Genomic DNA, 14616 nt, shown 5'->3' with positions numbered 1-14616 from the left:
TTCCCTGTCACGATACGAATAAGACATTTATGAAACTCTTTATCGAATTTCTCGATCGGCTAGTGTGATGGAACTGGATCGAAGGGGCCGCTGGGATATCTCGCAGATACCTCTCGATAATCTCTTACGAAGCAGAAGAGATCGTTCGCGATAGTTTGTTTCTTTTGCATAAGATATTCTTTGATATTCTATGCATCTAACTCAGAAGTTGTGTTAAAAATATATCTCAACTTTCTTATTATATATTTTAATATTTCGAACATTATATATTCAATATTTATAAAATAGAACGATAAGAAATATTTTTTAACCATTATCTTATCATTTATTTTGTTAAAATACATGTATATTGTAGAAATATATTATTACCAATTTCTATTAGCTTTGTCATCAAACAGATGTCAACCTTCCATAAGTTTTACGCTATTATTATTTCTTTCATATATTAATGTTTTTCTAACAATAAGTAAAACATAATGAGATAAGCAATATAATCAATTCTTTTGCAAAATATTTTACGATAATTTGCGTATTGCACATATTCGCCGTAGTATACAATGTTAATTAACGTTAATGAAACGTGCAATAAAAATTATATAATACAGATTATTATTCTTAATAATTCTATCCAATTGTGATTCATGTGTCTTTATCGTTTATTGCGAAACGCATTACCTTTAAACGAAAGAAATAACATTCCGGCAAGAAGCTTCATTATCATCGTTCATCTTTATCCGCGCAGTTCGCCCTACTCATAACCACGACGCTTTTTCCGATATCCCTTTACATTTTTCAAAGGGGATTCAACGCTGTACTTTGATTACCGTTTGAGAGAGAGAGAGAGAGAGAGAGAGAGAGAGAGAAAGAAAAAAATGTGAGTGCTCCGTCGACGTACCTATCTCGATCGCAATCGCACGAACCGACGGCGTGTAACGACGCATGGGCGAATCCCATTTTCCGGAATTATTCGAAAGCGCTTAACCCTCGCAGCACGACGTTAGCGAAAGTACCAGCACAACGGCGGCATAGTTAATTAATTAACACTTCTCGTCGCAAACTTCGCCGCCCGGGGGATTACATCTCGGCACACTGATTGTGTTCCGCGAGAAGAAAAGGGATCGAGTAATACTGTCTACGTCGATGGCGCTCTCATTTGCCAGAACGACGAGGGGTGTAGTCAGATACGCCTCGTCTTTTGCACGCGTGTCCCCGTGAATCGCGACAGAAACGAGGGAGGGTGTAGGAGGACCTGATGGAGGAGACGCGGATTAATCGCGGAGAAACGGCCAACAATCGTACGCCATTATTCCGTTGGCCGGGATTCTTTTTTCCGCGTGCGGATAAAAGAAGGGCAGGCGCGATGATGATGATCGGATTGAAAGGAACGACGGAGAGAGGCGAGAAAATCGGGGGGCACCGAGAAGAATATAATGGGGGCGAGTTATTGGTTCGACGTCCAGGCGCGCGCATATCGAAAATTCGATGAAAAGAAGAAGAAGAAGAAGAAAAGAGATATAAAAAACAAAGAGAAAAGAATCAGACAGGTATATGAGAGAGTCTCTATAGAGCATCCCGGGCACGCGTGATGTACGACGGCGTTTGCGACGTAGGTGGCAATGAACGGAAGAGATCGCCGGACGTGGATAAGATATTCTGACGATGCTAGATTGCGCCGGCAAGTGCTCGGCGTTGCTTTCACAGACAGAAGCTCGGCTCGTAGTTTATACGGGGGAGTTACGAGTTTCTATCTTACAGCCGCTTATCAGTATAGAACGCGCATCGTGTCTCTCTCTCTCTCTCTCCCTCCCTCTCTCTCTCTCTGTCTCTCTTTTTCTAAAACTCAAAGTATAATCCTTTATCGAACGCGACCCTCGCGAGATTTCAGCATGCTGTCGCTACTGTTGTTGATCTTTTATCTGGTACTTTGAAAGTAATAAATAATAAAATGTTTGTTTCATTAGACGAAATTAATTCTTAACTTTGATATGTATAATATATATTTTTTTTCATTATAATAACATGCCACGAAAAAGAGATTTAATATTATTTTGTTGCTAAAGAATGGTTGTGTTATTGTTACGATAAAAATAACGGAATTCGTTACTTTTTATGTCACATTGAGCTATTGTTTTATTCTTTTAAATTTTTATAAAATAGACTGACATTAAAGTGCTTTCGGTATATCTATATAATATTGATCTAATAAATGCGAAATTGCTATTTTATCAAAAAGTAATTAACCCAACAGTTTCTGCTGTCATTTTTGGAATTTTTTATTTTGTTATTTCACAGAACATTATCAATAAATAAGTTTTTGATTGTTAATAGCTATCTAGCCAATAAAATATTTTTATACGTGCTGTGATTAATTTAGTAATCTCAATTCAAATTAAAAGATTGATTTTATTTTCCAAACTGTATAGTAATATAAAAAATCGACTATATTCTATCTAAAGGCACTCGTTTAATACTTGATGTAGGATAAATAACTTAATGGCTGCAGGTTTAATTATATATAAGCTGCTTTTTTGATTTTCGACGCTTGGCCGAGTATTGATTTGTGGTTATTATTATCATCAATTTGGTATGAAAATTTCAGATTAAAATGATATAATGGCATATATACATTATATATGTATGCACATATAGCTTACTTTTGCATGAAATAATATACCTCAAATTACTTCGAATTAACTGCGACGAAGTAATTTGTTGATTAGCATAATTGTGTAGTTATATGTAGCATTGAGAACGATATCTGAGACACATCTCATCTGACGAAATTGAGTTATTACAATAGTTCTATAGATGGAAAGTTTCTAATTGATTTCTACAACTGGTAATCGTCATTTCAAATAGTAATTATTCACCAATCAATGTTTTGAATAAGTTATTACGAAAGGGATTATGAGATATCGGATCTTATCGAGCTTTCGAAATCTTCCTTACGCGTCTCAAAATCTTGTGATTATCCACATCCTTCTCAACTTTTTATATATAAAATCTGATTAATACCGACGAGTTACATATCGGCGTGTCGTATAATATCGGATATAGGTCACTTTACACGTGCCTTTATTCCACGCTGTGTTATATTCGGCAAAAAATGAACGCCAGAGAGAAATTACAGTACGTAGATAAAAATTCTGATGATACCAAGTCGCACCGGTTTACTTACTCAGCTCACGCTACACCAAGAAAGGAACTACCGTTATTTGTTCCCCCGGGATTGCTTGTATTTGTTCTCCCAGCCGGTCGATCGGTTAGCAATTCGATAACAAACTCCACTAGCGGAGGGTTCTTATTCCGCTTCGTATTTTTTTTACTTTTCACTCCCTTTTGTTACAATATTATATTTTCCACGACGACGACGACGACGACTGAACAAAAACTAAATTTAAGAAAATCGCAATTAATGTGGAGAATTTAAGAATCAGAAAGTAGCTTTATCAATATTTATACAGTGTATAGTTATAATTATACGCATACTGCCAAAATTTTATATACCGGCGCATTAGTGACAATTAATTATCAGAAAATGTAATCCAATTGCGAAACTTTTTACAATATAAAATATGTGGTTTGCCACATCTCGGCAAAAATAAAACTTGTTATATCGCATAATTGTTTTTCATGTCACGTTACATTACTCGTTACTCGATAACACGTTACGAAATTACGCGACTTCAAAAAAATATCCTATTTAACAGGTATATTCTCATCGTTGACAGAGGTTGAAAAATTTTATTTAAATGACATAAACGAGACAATCGCGGCGTTTATTCCGCTCAACCTGGGTGAATTTTTTTGATGTGAATTGGAAACACAAGCGCTGCAACAGACGAGCGCGCTTGAAAATTTAAATTACGAATGCGATTATAACGGAATTACTGGACAGAATCAAGATTCTATAAAATTCAATTTTAACGCAGGATATTGAATGTACGTTTCCATTTCCTCTGAAGTAATATCGCGCGTAATCTGTTTTCGGATATTTATCCACCTTTTTTAGTGCTTAATTTATTAATTAAACGATCGTACATTTTTTTTACACATCGATACACTAAAAGTTTTCGTGTATCGATGTTAAACGATGAAAGCCGTTTCGTGCTACCGCATACATTGACAGAAATATAATTAAAATCCATTATCGTGAACGAAGACGTTACTCATAAAATTTTTCTAGTTTTATTTAGAAACGTGCTTTGCTCCCAGGGTGCACAAAGATGGAGAAACTTGAGATTTTTGGCAACGCGTATAGTAGTGCGATACTTATTTTTCCACTTTTCGCTCCTTTTGCTGGCACTTTTCCCTGACCATTCAACTTGCAACAATCACACTTCGCGCACATATGTGAAAATTCATGTTTCTAAAAAATGTTACAAGCATACACGAGCGCCATGTAATTTCGAGACTACGATATAATTTAAAAATTATAAGATACAGCGTGTTCCGATTCGTCGAATACTAATATAATAAAAATGTAGGTCTCCTTATTTATAGTTTGAATACAGACAGGCATATGTATCATCTAAATCCGAGTTTTACATATATTTCATTTATAGAATGTAGATCCATTTTATAAATGTATCTTATGGTTTCAATATTATCTATATTTACATTTTGCAAATTTTAAAATTATCCTAACTATATATCTGCATTCGATTTTGCTTCGCAACTCAGATCCTAAATCTTATCGACAATTATCGATACTATTTCGATACTTTTAAACAAAATGTAATTTTATGTAGTTATACGCGCAATAAACTATAGCAAGATCGGCGGTAACATTTTTATGGAAAAATAAATGACCGCTCTTTTTCTCCTCTATATGTCTGAAGAATTTCTACGGGAAGAGGCGGGGGGGGGAGAGGAGAAAAGGAGAAGAGAAGATATTTGTCCGTATCTCTCGATGTATCCCGGGACCCCACCGCTACACGGATACACGGTAACAATGAGACATCGTCGCACGCGAGCCAAATTCCGGCGACGCGAGCGTTTTTACGAAAATTAGACGGTCATACCCTTCGGACTGGAACCGGTTTTTGTTCGTTCAGCGCTTTTCTACCGACGCAGTGATTTTGGACGCGCTTTTGGGACACGCTCGCCTATGAATGCGCTCCGTATCCGCAATGTCGAACGCTGCCCGTGATCGCGCGGATCAACCCGCGCGGCAAAGTAGTAGAACCAGATATGCGGTCGGGCTTCGTTGCGTCCGAGCGGACAGACCGCCGGCACTGAAATGCCGACTATTCCGGATCGAATGGATCTGGTCGCTCGGCCGCGACCGTATCGGCCTACCACCAGGTATGAGCCTCAATGGGAACCATCGGATCGAAGGACTGATTTTCGATGACCGCGCACAACACAGATGTCCGATGGATACTCTTGAATACCCCTTGGACACTCGAACGTGTCTCCGATAGCCACATTTCTGGATATTTATTGCCAATATTTGCTACCATGCGAAGTTATATTTTGTACACGAATTGATGCATTATGTAACGTCAAAAATTGACATTCTCTATTCAGAAGTGAAAGATGTATTTCACATTTCTAACTATTTTATCATATTCACTATTTCTGAATCTCTTCTAATTTCTTCTTTAGACAAGCAAGATTAAAAGGTCAATATGTCGAAAGTATTTAGATGTTTACGCGAAAGAAAGAGAGTAAAAGTTCAAAAAATACTAAAAATTAAAAGCTGCAAAAATTATCACTTTATTAAATTAATCAATGAACATTTTGGAATCTAAGTAAATTGCAAAGTACTTGGATATCAAAGGAGAATAACCACCGGAATCTGTGTCAATAAGGGGAAACGATCTCAGCGAACTCGCTGTCTCTCTCCTTCAAAAGTGGAAAGACAGGTTGGAGAGCTGTTGGCCGGAAGACATCGCGATATAGCCGTCGTGATGTTTCGAATGGAAATAGATATTGATTTTCGTGTACGGCGCCCGGCGGAAACGAGACGCTCTCAGGAAAAGCCAGGCGTTGTCTTCGCGGCTCTTTGTCTCAAGCGGAACAGAACGACGAAGGTGGCCGTAGCGCGAAGGCGTTAAAGCAACAGGCTGGTCGCCGTCGACGTTCGCTGTGCCGCTCGTCAAGTTCTGCCGGGTTCTTCGGAACTCGGTTAAGGAGATTTTTCGGTCGCGATTTAAGCGGAGAGACGCGCCATTGTTTCTTCCAGCAGGGAGGACCGTCTGGAAATTCATCTGTCTTTTTGTCGTATCCGTCGCGCTCGTTTATCGCGAGTTTACGTTTTTCGCACCTTTCAACGCGTACCGCGATACGAAACGGGTGAAAGTTTTAACGCGAAAATAAAATACAGTTTCGAACAATCATGTTTACATTATGTAAAACGGATAACATTATTTTTTAGAGATAATGAATTTCTTTTTTACCAATTTCAAATAATATTCTATCTTTGTTAAATTATTGCTAATGTGTGTCTATGTTAATTACCCGCGAATAATTGAAATTTTTCGTGTTGAAAACTTCGTTATATGAAGAGAAACACGTGAATTTCGTAAATTTATTCGCAAAAAATTATTCCGCCTATTACACATAATGTATAAAAATAAAATTCTGATATGTATAAATTTTCGTGTTTACTTGAACAAATGAAATTTTACTATCTCTCTCTTCATAAAGCCATAGAAAGTGCTGCAATAAAATAGTTGGATTTAAATTAACTTTGCTACCTTCAATAACTTAGTTTCTCGAAATGCGAAAAAAGGTTTCTCTGCCCAACGGGACGCAATTAATTCATTCACGTATAAAATAGATTGAAATAAGGTCTACTAATATTTTCATTTTTTTTAATTAACAAAATTAAGTGGGGTAATTGATAACACGAGATAAATGAGATAACACAATGATTTTTCGATAATTAAAAGATTGAGTTATTATGAAATTATTAAAGAGACTCACGAGTGCTCACGTTATAATGGCTAGAAAAACATTAAAAATAACAATGAGGTATTTCATTACTGGGAAACGTTATTTTATTAATCGAGAATTTCAATTACCTCGCTTGACGCTTATCGAATGCGTCACAATGAGTTTTCGTAAGAACGATCGAACGCTTGTCACGCTTCAATTTGAAATTATATGCCATCTCCGAACATTTACGTCTATTCAATGATAATTTGCGTAATTCAGGTTTCCACGTAAACGCACGTTTCGCCCCGGCCAATTCGACCGTCTTCCAGCCAACCTCCTGGCTACAATTCTGCAGTTTACTTCCGCACGAGAAAAAGAGAGAGGCGAATTTTACGTTACACAGAATATTTCTCTTTGGCAATCTTCGAGCGTACGTTTTGAACTGTTTTGAAACATTTAAAGGTAAGCGGGGGGAACGATTTTAAGAAAAACAGTTTTATATTGGATTTTAATAAATGATATCGTTCGCCGTTTCGGGACTGCGGGATGATCCCCGATATCCTTCTCGGCGATAGACAGTTAATCTCGCTAGTTGCGCACATTGCGGCATTTATTATGCATTTATTCCTCGTCGGGGAACGAATGCTGCACCGGGTACCTATCGCCGCGCGCGCGGTAGCGTTTCGGCATCCGCCGAAACTCGAAGCGCGTGAGGAAAATACCGGGATGAGAGATCGAAGAAACTCGTGGCGGGGGGCGGGGGGGAGGGGGAGGAGGGCACGTAATGTGCGCGCTTAAGCGAAAACTTAAATTACGCAAGTCGTTATTGAATAGATGCAAGCGTCCGGTTAACGGCGGGGCGTATAAAGCCGAATCGGAGCGTGAGCGTGCTGCTACTTGGCTGTTACGGATGAAAATCGCTCGTCCCCCGATCCGCGCCAATTTTCTTCGACTTTAAACACCGGGCGTAACGACCGAGGGGAGGCCAGCCATCGAAACGCAGTCAGTTTGATGGACGAAAATTCGAACGATCGCGAAAATCGTCGATCCCTGGCATCTCGCCCCCTTTTCGTTCGATCGACTTTCGTTACTCTCGCTCTCTTATATGTTCTCCCCGCTCGTCTCCCCGTGCCTCCTCGAATCCCCTTTCGGCTTCTTGCGCCACGATTTCCAGTTCCAATTTCGCATCGATAGAAGCGTCGCTCGATCCCCGATGCTGGGAAGCTCCTCTCTTCCCCCCCGCCCGTCTTCCTCGCTCACGCTCTCTTTCTTTCTCTCTCAATCTGCAGTCGATTTTCTCGTGCATCGACCCAATTTCCCAGACCGGTACGGGCAATTTAACACAGGTCTTCCCTCCACTTCGCCATGCCAGATTGGCGGAAGACCACTTTTTCAATGCCTATCGTGGGATAAGGGTCAGAACCGATTTTTAAGAGCGCCGCAGAGCGGCGTCCTGCGGACGTTACAGTAATCGAGGGGAGCAACTAAACGATATCTCCCGCTCGTAAAAAAAATTCTTTTTTGACGAGGTAAGCGTTTAAATAAGTTCGGCGATGGTTGCAACGTGAGCACAACGTATGTAATTTTAAGCGATTCGCGCACGTGAATAAAATAGATTTAATCCAAAGACTCGTATAGATATTATTCACGAGTATACAAAGTTTATACAAAGTAAATGTAAAAAAAATTCGTTTTATCACACCATGCACACTTTAATAACGTATTTAGAACATTAATTAAAATTAAATATCGATCCTAATGTAAAAGTGTAAGAAATGCAATCGAATGATAAGCGATCAAAGTTGATCAATAATGTCACGTAAAATTTGCATATTTATAGGACCGTAATTATATTTATATCAATCTGTCATTGATTGATCATAAAATCAAATAATATTGATTTTTATTGCCTAATTTTATTGGCTAATTTTATCTTTTAATATTATTTTTTAGTACGTATATATACTATATATATTATAATAACTCATGTCAATTTATTTTCCTTTAGTATAAGATCAAATTATTAATAAATATGGATGAACTGTGAAAGATCAATGTAAAATTGGTGCATCATAACAATAAATATCATTAACAATAATTAGTATATTCTTTTATTAAATCAATTAATTGAAGTGTATTGTATAATTAAAATATTTTCATTCTTTTATTTAAGCAGAGATGTTTAAAAAATTAAGTATATTGCGTTCTTGCACCAATTTTATAATATTTAACTCTGTAGAGAGAGGTATAGAGAGAGATTACAAGTAAATCTCAAATTTTATTAAAAGAATATTTAGAAAACGGAAAGAAGAAAAGCTAAATCATACCTAATATTAACAATTTTTCCCTAACATATTTTATAAATATTTATTTATTTTTATTTCACATAAATGCATAGAATATCTTAATCTGATCTTCTTAGCTCATGGGATATGAAAAAAGTAAAAACCCATGAAAAAAGTAGAATAAGAATATTTTATATAGGTACGACAAATATCAATATTTTTTATTTGTCATAGGTTTTATTTATTTATTTATTTATTTTTTCATTATTTGTCTAAACAATAAAGTCAAAAATTTTTAATCAATTCTGTAATGTGCCAAATTAATACATCATCTCTTTTTTCATGGTATTCTCTTAGATGACTTTCTTAAAAATCTCGCCGATTCATAAAGTGCTTGGCAAAAAATATAAAAGACATACCTAATAATATCTTTACGATTTGAAGATCCTTTCTTTTTGTTTACTCCGTAAAGTTACTCCGTCATGCTTATCACTTTTCACTGTTACCCCAGTTGTAAAATATTTCCCCTCCTTTTTTTTTTCACTTGAATACACATGCCAGCGAGTGAAAATCCTATAAATATTAAGCGACTTATGCACCTAGTAATTACTGAACACTAATCACCGGGCAATTACTATGCTGGTGCATAATAATTTAAGATATCGAAATGCGTCGGTAAATGATCTAACCGACTAATAATGCATTAATAATAATGATGAACTCTATTTTATGAGCTCTGTACGTTTGCATTCGTGTGTGCACAGGTCGACGGACGATTATACATCAGAGTTAAATATTACATTAATATGTCCTATTTCATCCATTTTAAGGCAATGAACCTGTCAGCTGTTATATTTAACTGTAATATTCCATTATATTCCATTACCTCAGATTAAAATAAGAGATAATTTGGCACTCACCAATACGATGCGCAGCGACGGAGTTATAACTGCCTCGACCTGTAAAGCACACAAATATATATTCAAATTACAGCAGCGTCGAAAGCGATCAATATCACGATTTCAAACAATAGTTAATATTATTGCGTGCGCTCAATAATTTAACATATTTGTCTTTCAAGCGTAAAAATATCGAACAAAAGAACCGTATATTTTTCGAACAGAGAGAGAGAGAAAGAGAGAGAGAGAATCTCTCTTTCCTTTTAAGTATAAACTCTGTCAAAATTTTACAGGTAAAATTTAAAATTTAAAACAAAAACCTCTCCTCTGATTTTTACGTGTAATCACCCAAATAATCAGGGCTAAACAGGGTCAACTCCACAAATAACGTACAAATAATGCGATAAATAATAAAGGCTACTCACGCCATTGGTTGCTCCGTCGTCGCCCGACGCCTCCCCCAGGCCCCCACCTCCTCCCAGGTGCCTTGCTGCTCCTTTATGGCACTCACTCACTCGCGAAAACACGATTAATTATGAACGCGCGCGCTTTGTTCAACGCTCTGACGGCACTTCGCGCGACACTTCCGACGCTAGCCGCACACGACGCGTACTTCATTGCGACGCCGACGCGATGGGAGAACGCCATGGAAAAGACACCGACCCCCCCCCCCCCCCGCTCGACGACACCGTCGCGACGATTCACGGTACGATTGGCGCGGCGGACCGCGGACGAAATCCGAGGGGCGACGGACCTTTAATCGCCGTACAAACCCCGGATTCGCGCTGTGTGTTCAACAAATATCGAAGTTAATCACGACCAGTATTTACCGGTCAAACGGAACGCGACGGCATGGCACGCGGCGACGCGAGGCGAGACCGTGGCCACTTCGTTGGGCACGACTTTCGGCGAATGATCCATCAGCGTTGCCTCGGCCGCTCGGCGGCAACTTCGCTTCGTTCGCCGCGCGACACGACGCGAGTCAAAACCCGCCGCAATTATAAGACGCGACGGACCGTTCGAAAAAGTGCGCACGATTGCATTTCAATTGCCGATAATATATACAATATTGTCGAAATGCAATATACATTTCGCATGAATCCCGGCAAATACGCGCATTATTAATCCGTCCATTAAACCATCGCGTGTGCATATCGCGGCTCTCGACGCGAAAATGGCGCTCAAATTACATTCAAATATGCGATAGAAGCTCGGAACGCGCTGTATACGCTGTGCGAGATAATGCATTCGGGTCTAAACGCAAAGAGATTGGACTAATTTGTAATTTCTATCGTCAATTGCTCGGAATAAACCTCGGAATTAATAAACCGCGCGAGATATCGCGCGAGGTAGCGCGATAAAGAATCGTCGATATGAAAAGATTGCGACTGATCGCGCGGGACAGCGATAAGCAATCGCTTGACGCTTATTATTCATAAGAAATGACACGCGTCTTCACTGTACCTGCCGCGAGCGCGTCTCGAAGGATAATGCTACGCACGGAGCGACTCCGTACCTGCCCGCTCGAGTGTCGCCGTGCAAATGACAACACAACGATCTTGTGTATACCACAGCGCGCCGTGCGCGACGAAAACAAGCCGAGCGTCGCCGTCGTTACCGTACCCGGCCAATTCTAATGAAATATTTAACGTATCCAATACGGCGAAATATTTAACGGCACTGTTCGCACTCATTTAAATTGCGCTGTTCATTCGTGTTTGTTCGCGCTCGCTCGTCTTGATCTAGAGCGCGATATGAGGTTCATTTTAGATAATGTATAATTCGTGTCGGGATTCGAAATAGAATTCCACCTGTAATCTTGTTACGATAATACGAAAAAACGTATGAAAAATTAGAATAGACTGTATATTAAGGTACGTATAGAAGAAGCGTTAAAATAGTGCATATAATATCTCGAAATTTGCGACATGTAAAGTTATATTTATAGTATTATATTCTATAAGTTAGATATAATTGGATTTTGAAATCTGACGTGAATATTATAGATCGGTTTAAAGTGCGCTTTAGAAAATGAAAGTATAAGTATAGCCGAATAGGCCGTCCCTTATATTTTAAATCAATTTAGATAAATGAGAATTATTATAATACAGGTTCAACGTTTATTTGAAAAATAAAACTTATTTTTATTTTCGGAAAAGCATTTTTATACGTGTTTATTATTATTATTATTTTAATAAATAAAAAATTCTGCAACGTTAGTGAATCAAAGAATAAAATTGTGAAAAATTATTCTTACTTAACTTATTAAAATCACGTGATTTTATTTCTCTTCGGATGTTAAAAATCAGGAGAAGAATAATGAAGAAAGGACAAATTTTATTCTCCAAATTTAAATTCGATAGTCTTTCTTAAGCAGAATAATTAACCGATTTAAATTTTGATTAAAAAGGATTATATAATTTGCATGTGGCAGATAAAATTTGCTATTAGTAATACTTGTCTTTAACAATTAATTATAGTGTAATCTCTGCATGAAGAAAATAAAAAATTAATCGAACAGTAAAAATCTCACTATATATATCTGAGCTGTGAAAGTCATTAATAAATGATAGCTCTACAGACTACGTATCTACAAAAGCAATTATGTGCCTGATTACGCAAATTATATGCGATACCATCGGTCAACTTTATAACTCAAAAACTCTGTCACGACACGGACGTTCATATAATTAAGACTTTCGATTCTAACTAATCTCTAGAATAAGATTATATTTGACAATGATGTACGACGTACCCCATTCCCTTTTAATATTCGCAACGTGAAGCGTGCAACATATTTTTGCAATATTCCGGGTACGTGACGCAATTTAACGTAACCGATCGACGCGAACTGTTTTTCCGCAAGTACGACCGCGCGGCGCGCGCTGCCGGCATAAGCTTTCACGCGCGTGCAATTTCAGTGACACTCGTACTCGTACGGCGCGCGTGTATATTTGCGAAGTGAGGCAGGGCAGAGGAGAGCGCGGCCACCGGGCCCCGCGCGCGACCCGTCACTCCCGTCCCGCCCCGCCGGGCGAATTACCATATTCCGTGTTGCCCGCCCGTGCGCTACATGTTCCCGTGGGCTTGGCCCAGATTCCGTTTCTCTCCGCTTAATAAACAGAGCCTTTACTGTCGCGCGCGCGTGCAACGCAGTCTCCGCACTTGAATCCAGTTATCTTTTATTGCGGATTCCACTCTCCGCCCCCGCCCCCGCCCGGCGCGACCACCCCCGTCGCCCAAGCCGTACGACCACTACGACCGTCCCGACCACCTAACCTAACCGCCGCGCCGGGCGGTCTCCGCCGTAGTCGCTCAACGGTGTCCGGGTCTATTTTTACTCTCGGTTGTTGGGCGAAATCAGATTTTTATTCCGCGTTCCTTCCGCGCGGCCCTGTCGTGTCGCTCGTTAGCGCTGACGTTTTCGCGAGGACGCGACGTTGCATTAGCATGGATATTATTCACCGTGAGACTTGGAGAGCCGATGGGTTTTGCACGGGGGGGGGGGCGAGGCGGTTGTTGCACACGCGGGGTTATAAAAAGGCAGGATAACACGGGTATCTACCGCGGCGGGCGCCGCGCATTTGCTTTCTAAGCGTACACGCTGTGTGTTATCAAGTTTCCGCGGATAAGGTCGACACGGCGGAACTTTGTTACGATGAACACTCGCGCGGCATCGATCCGCGCGCGAGTTGCCGTGTGCGAATTAATAGATCCCCGGTATTTGTACGGCGAACTGGTGAGTCCATTCACGTAAGAGGAGTTAGTTTTCTGAATAGAATTAGCATAATCCGCTCTCCTCTCTCTAAACACTCCGCGCGAATCACCGACCGAGTTGTATTTGGTGTCTTAACGAGTTAAAGCCGGCCGGACTATTCATTTTACGTTTCGGAGTACGTCCCCGGTACGTCAAAGCGAATGAAATTTGTTTACGTTAATCAAAGAACATGTAAAGCGAACGCGCGTTATTACATCTGTATCTCCTTCAGCGGTACGTTTATCGCTGAGAATTTATCAAAGCATACGTCCGTCCGTGTAACGTAAAAAAGGGGGGATGCATCGAGTTAACGTCTTCGGGGGGGGGGGGGGGGGGGTAACAAATCGTCGAAACGTAGATCTGAGTGAGGGTAAACGACTTTGAGAAAGGGAGGGCTCGAGTGGAATGAATAAAGCTCCGTAAAAAGTGAAGGGTCCAGTTGTAAGAGAGATGGGGCACGAGGAGGGAAGATTTTAAATCGAGTGAACCAATGTTGTTGATGATGCACAACCCGCGCCAACATATCCCCCTGTGACACGGAGAAAAAGCGGGCCGGAGATGAAGGGAAGGACGTTTTATTCACATGCAATCGGGCGAATCATTGATCGTCGAGCCGCCGACTGCATGGGAAATCGGAAAAATCCCGGAAAAGTCGTATTTTCCTGCGTTAATATCGAGAATGTAAGAACTTTTTAAATTGTTGACAAATTTAATTTCACGAAGCTGCGTGAAGAATTAAAATGTACTTAATATTTGAGAACAAAGGAGAAAAGAAATATATTTTATTTGC

General features: G+C 39.5%; 1 protein-coding gene across 2 annotated transcripts in view; it reads left to right on the top strand.

The window, feature by feature from the left end:
- LOC139770730 (uncharacterized) overlaps positions 1-14616 on the top strand; it is a 57440-nt gene that overhangs the window by 30499 nt on the left and 12325 nt on the right. Inside the window, exon 1 of one of the 2 annotated variants that reach the window (XM_071702867.1) lies at positions 14196-14507. The exons of the other annotated variant lie outside the window; for it this stretch is intronic. The gene's annotated coding sequence lies outside the window, so the exon portion shown is untranslated. Of the gene's footprint in view, positions 1-14195; positions 14508-14616 lie in introns of those variants that run through there. 2 annotated transcript variants of the gene reach the window in all.

This window comes from Temnothorax nylanderi, unplaced genomic scaffold, assembly GCF_030848795.1.
Source record: "Temnothorax nylanderi isolate EJ_2023f unplaced genomic scaffold, tnyl_v1.0 TNYL_tig0032_pilon, whole genome shotgun sequence".
NCBI lineage: Eukaryota > Metazoa > Arthropoda > Insecta > Hymenoptera > Formicidae > Temnothorax > Temnothorax nylanderi.
This window is presented reverse-complemented; position numbering and strand designations above follow the sequence as displayed.